The sequence below is a fragment of the Malaclemys terrapin genome, chromosome 1 (assembly GCF_027887155.1).
Source record: "Malaclemys terrapin pileata isolate rMalTer1 chromosome 1, rMalTer1.hap1, whole genome shotgun sequence".
Taxonomy (NCBI): Eukaryota; Metazoa; Chordata; order Testudines; family Emydidae; genus Malaclemys; species Malaclemys terrapin.
In genome coordinates, this window is record NC_071505.1 from 234,973,293 (window position 1) to 234,978,933 (window position 5,641).

The 5,641-nt window shown below is 39.2% G+C and overlaps 1 pseudogene; it reads right to left on the reverse strand.

Moving 5' to 3' along the window:
* Positions 1–477: 477 nt before the first annotated feature.
* On the reverse strand, positions 478–5,278 carry LOC128836827 (lysozyme g-like; annotated as a pseudogene).
* Positions 5,279–5,641: the final 363 nt, after the last annotated feature.

The window sequence follows — 5,641 nt, forward strand, 5'->3', positions numbered from 1 at the left end:
TTCCATCTTGGCAGTGAGATTGATGAGGGTCTATATGCCAACATGAATTGTTTCTCTTCTGTTTCTAGTACAGCAGTTTTTCCATTGACTCAATGGACATTGGTTCAGGCTCTTAGGGTCCTAAATAAATTGACCAGCTTTTCAAAAATGCTCCTTATCCTGTAGCTCCCATGTACATTGGGAACAAGTGGATTCTAAATGCACTCCAGAAAAAGTGCTCAACTGCCGATCTTAAAGTCAAAAGAGTGTAAGACATCCTGTACTGGATAGTACTAACGTTTTCTCAAGTAGGTTATCACTCCTTTTTATTTAATGAGGTGTTAAGGCCTTTGAAAGCAGCAAAAAAGCCATAATCTTAGGTAGCACAAATTTATTTCATTCGATTCCCTTTGAAATTTGTTTATCTGCTTTAAATGTATTCTTGTCCTCATCAAATGTTTGTTAATGCAACTGAAAAGATGAGCTTTGGAGTCTTGCTTCATTTGCTAAACAACATTTTTTATTCAATTTTCATTTGCTTATTTCTGTTTGATTAAAAGCATCCATCCCAGGCTCTAGGCATTTCCATGAAAAAGTAAAAGATGTGTCAATGAAATCCCCACATACAATAAGTTTACAGACCTGTGTCCAGCTGCAATGAAAAATAAATTGTTGAACTAAATCACAAAAAGATTGAAAATACGTTTCCTTCCCCAAAGAGATTACTTTTCCCTTTTTATTTCTTAAGACAACAGCAGATATTGAAATATACATATGATTAAAAATGGGAAGGTAGAAGACTAACAATAGCTAGACAGAGCAGCTTTAATAACTCAGAGAAATAATCAGAGTAGGATAGGATAGGATATTATCAATACTCTGGTTAATGTTTCCTTGGTTAGATAGAGACCAAATGTTTTGAAGTTACCATATAATATAACTAATGTTTACTGATTGCAGAATTTAAAAATCTGGTGCCTGAGACTGCAAACCCTTATTGAAGCAATTCTTCCCACTGCAGTCAGTGGGCCTATATGCATCAATAAGGATTTTCAGGATACAGTTTTAATCTTCCCCCAAACATACAGTATCTCTAATGTACGTCAGACTGATAGTCATATGCACCACAATTTATCTGAAAGAAGAGAACTCCCAGATTCAATATCCATTTTTCTTATAAAACTTGGCTTGTGCAATGACGTCATTGGCATAGTCATCGCCAGGCATGCCAATATCCATATTTACATAACTTCGGACATTTCCTAGTCCTCCATTGTAGGCAGAAATCCCACCTGAAATGAAACAAAAGAGTAGCTAACACAGTCAATATAAACTAGATTTTTTGGGGGGGTGGGGATTATAAATATTTCCTATGCAGTGTTATAAACTCATCACACAACGCTGTGCTAAAGAATGGGACAACGCTCAAACTAGGTGAAATCAAGAAGCAGACAAACAGCATCAGTGGTGAAAAATTATGTGAGATTCTTTTAAATGCTTATTATTCTAGAGTGTCAGTAACACAAGAAATTTTTAAACATGATTTTTGCCAGAGATTTCCCCTTAATTCCTATACAAATCTACACTGTACCTTTCAGCTGTTGTTCCTTTGTCCATCTGGGGAATTTTTTCTGGATTCCCTTAATCATACCAATAAGGATTTGTGTAGCATCAAGGAGATGATCTTCACCGTCCAACAATACTATGGTGGTTTTTATCAACCTAGAAGAGCCGGGGGGGGGGGGGGGAGGATGTGTTTATGCAGTTTATTTCACTCTCAGTATCCTCTATGTGATTTTAGTTGTCAAATTTTGTTTGATAAATCAGTTTTTGGTCATTAATGTCCATGGATCTTCACGGCACTTTCTGTTGTGCCCCGAGCACAGACACCGAGGCATAGTATGTTGGGCTGTGCTAATGAAAAAAGACTTATCTTAAAATGCTGCTTCTTTTCCATTTCAAGTTGTAGTTATGCATTTGGCTACCACTGCTTTAGTGTCTAGTGCTGCAGTATGTGGGCAACACTTCCTGACCCATGGAGGAAATTAAGGGCTTTATTCAGAAGATCTTTACTTCTCATCCTTAAAGGTTTTAGTCCTTCTGAGTAGTCTCACTGACTTCATTACAAACATATAATGCCACAGATGACAAGGGCGGCCTGGCTAAATTCAAAGAAATGCAAAAGTTCAAAATGAACCATAAAATTACACTCTGTTCTTTCGTTGTTGGATTGTCACTGACAGTCTCATCAGAAGAAGTATGTACATTATGGTGTTAGCCAGGTGAATATTTTAAAATCTATTATTATCACCAAGGACTCAGTGGCATGAGATTGTGGATAAAGCCTGCCCTGTCATTCTGAGCCTGCCAGTTTTCACCTAGTCTTTTTGTCTGATGCTTTCTCCCTATCTTGCTTCTGCCACTAAGCACTTCACTTTTCTTCTATAGAAGGGTAAAATGCACGGCCTCTTCAGGGACTTCCATTAACCCACAGAATTAACTGAGGTTCAAACTGAAGCACAAGAATCAGCCTCTATAACCCCAGGTCTGACATATGCCAGTGCAATGTGTTGCTGCCTCAGCAATAGTTAATTTTCTAATAGTAGGGTGACCAGACAGCAAGTGTGAAAAATCGTGACAGGAGGTGGGGATAATAGGAGCCTATATAAGAAAAAGACTAAAAAATCAGGACTGTCCCTATAAAATCAGGACATCTGGTCACCCTATCTCATAGTGTGCTGAGTATCAATCTCAGCCTGAGCTGCACTAGTGAGAAATGAAGCAGGCTCTCTCTGTTGAAACACTTGTATATACAATAGTATTTTATTCCTAGTTTATTGATCATTACTGATCTGCATCAAACCAAATGCATTGCCGTTATCGCCCCAGCCAGCCTTTAGGAGAGTTCCAGCATGTGACTCCCGAGAGATGATACCAGCGATCACAGCTGGATCTACACATTTTTTTCCGCCAGCGCTCTTAATGATGGCTTTATATTTGTTCATATTATTTAAGTCCCTCTCAGCAATCTTCTCTGATGCAGGAACTCCTGTAGTAAATGTAAAAGTAAAGGTGTTTTCTTTAAGATTATTAAGTCAATGTGAGATTTCAAAAGCCAAGAGCTCTGTTCTGCCATCTGAGAGCCTTTGTGAGAGTTATGTGCGTTGTGAAAGCAAGGCAAAAAAGAATTTTGCCTTGTGTAATTAATGTGTAAAAGATGGTTTAATTCCTATTTCTTTAGGTCCCAAAATGAAGGTGAATGGGCTTGGGAGGAGTTGGAGGGAGGAGCATGCTCAGCCTCTGAAGAGAAACTGATATCAACCTGTCGGTGTCTGGACAATGCAGGAGTGATTTTGAGAGGAGCTGAGAGGACTCACATCTACCCCTCTGTGGCCAGAAGGACAGGATTGTAATATGGGGTTTCAAAGTTGAGAGGGGGATTCAAAATGGTGGGATTCTTAGGGACAGACGCAGAAGACTTATGTAGAGGGGGACAACTGCAACTTGAGACAGTAGTTCCCAATAGTTGCACTTTCACCTCAGTTTCTTTTGGAATCTCAGCACTATTTCATGCTACATTAGGAGGGAATCTCAATCCTACCCACAATAGAAGGGTTTGGCATTAAGTCCAATTTTATTTGTAGAGTAAAAGAATAGGGAGCTCCTTTGATTTTCCCAGCAGTACCAGATAAACTATTGATCTGATGTGCAAGTAGCTGGTGTAACATAATGAGGACTAACCAAGCGAATGGGATCCAGAATTTATCAGTACCACTCCCAGCTCTGCCACTGATTTGCTGAACAGACTTGGGAAAGTCACTTGGGTTAAATTTTAAAAAGTGACTGTTAATTTTGGATACTTTCATCAGAGATACCTTGGGCCTGATTTTCAGAGAATCTGAACATTCACAGCTCCTGATAAGTTTAATTAGAGGTGCTTGTGTGAGCACTTCTGATAATTAGGCCCTAATGTCTGAAGTTGGACACCTAAAGAATCAAGCCACCTGTGTAAACATTGACTTTTTAATTTCTGGACCATAATCATCCCAAGGTTTTATGAAGTCTTCCTCTCTGTCTTAGTTTCCTCATCTGTGAAATGAGGAGAATAATACTAGCCAATCAGAATGTTGTTGTGAGGTTTAATCAATTAATGCTTGTAAAGTCCTTTGAAGGTGTAAAGTACTATGGATCATTGTGGTGACTCTGTGTGATGAAATACAGCAACAAAACGGCAGAGTTATACTCACCACAGTATGGTAAGAGTTCTGCTTTTGTAGTTCTACAGTGGTATCAAAGTTGTTTATGTTACCAAAGCATCCAGTCTGACTCTCAGAAGTACCTGAAAAATTAAATGCAGATATTTTACATTAAGCACCTATTGTGAACATAAATAAAGCTAAGAGAATTCAAAGTCATAAACCAGACTCTGGTCCACTCTGAGATAGGGTATGTTCCATTGTGAGTTGTTTTGGAAAAAGATCTCATGGAGAGGAGGACTTGCTAGCCAGAAGACACTGCCTCAGTTGAGGGGGAAGGCCTGTGCAAAGAGATGTGTCTTTCACTGGTCTCTAAAAGCGGCCAGACATGAAAGTGTCCTGACCTCTATATCCCAGTGCTCCTCACTGAGAACACCTGATTCTCACTCCTTGCAAGAGTCATCCTTGGTACTGAAAGCTGCATTGTCGAATACAGTTTATATATATTCCATTTGCTATTGCACCAAACTCATTCTTCCATCATAATTAGGTTTTGTAGGAGTGGTCAAAAAAATGCCTTAATGTCTTATATCTCCCCATCCCTACAATCATCTCTTTACACTGTTGCTTTGGCAGTGAGCTTAGTGAAATAGACATGGACCTCAAACTCACCAAAAAGGGCAGCAGCGTTAGTAGCATAGGGACGGTTCTTCTCAAGCACCCAAGAGAGTCGTAAAATAAATCCAGGTCTGCAGAGAAACCAAAATATCTAAATGTACAGTACCGCTGTGAAGAAATACAAAGAAATGATGGGGTGCTTTTTTCACTGAATGTGCAAATACTGAGATAGAAGGGAATTTTGTGCATTAGTGTATAAATACTGGGACTGAGGGCACAATAATAACTCTGCCTCTCTTTGACACAGCATACAAATAAGGTCATTTCAGTGTAGAAAAAATCTGAGAGAATCAACACAGCAAGTTACAATAATTTTAATTCTGATCATATTCATAATGTGCCTCTGTAGCATCTTACCAGCTTACTTCAAAGTAAAAAACCCCAGTAATATTTGATCTGGAATTAGTAACATTCATAGTGTTCATGGTGACCTGCTGCTGCTACAAATGCACCTTTTTTTCTATGCCAGGGTCCCCTACACCCACTGTGCAGTTGATTGCTAATTGTTATTGTCATTTCTATGAGGCAGAGCACAGGAGATTATCACCTCCAACCTTTTTAGCAGCTCCAGGACTCTGGTTTTCTCTAAAGTAATCTATAATCAACACGTGCCTCATCTCTTCTATTCACTGTACAGCAGGGACACAGTAATAACCACTAAGGGTATATCTACACTATGAGCTAGGGGTGTGATTCCCAGTTTGCATAGATGTTCTCTTGCTAGGTCTCATCAAGTAAATGCTCTAAAAATAGTGATGTAGCTGCAGGAGCACAGTCAGCGGCGAGTG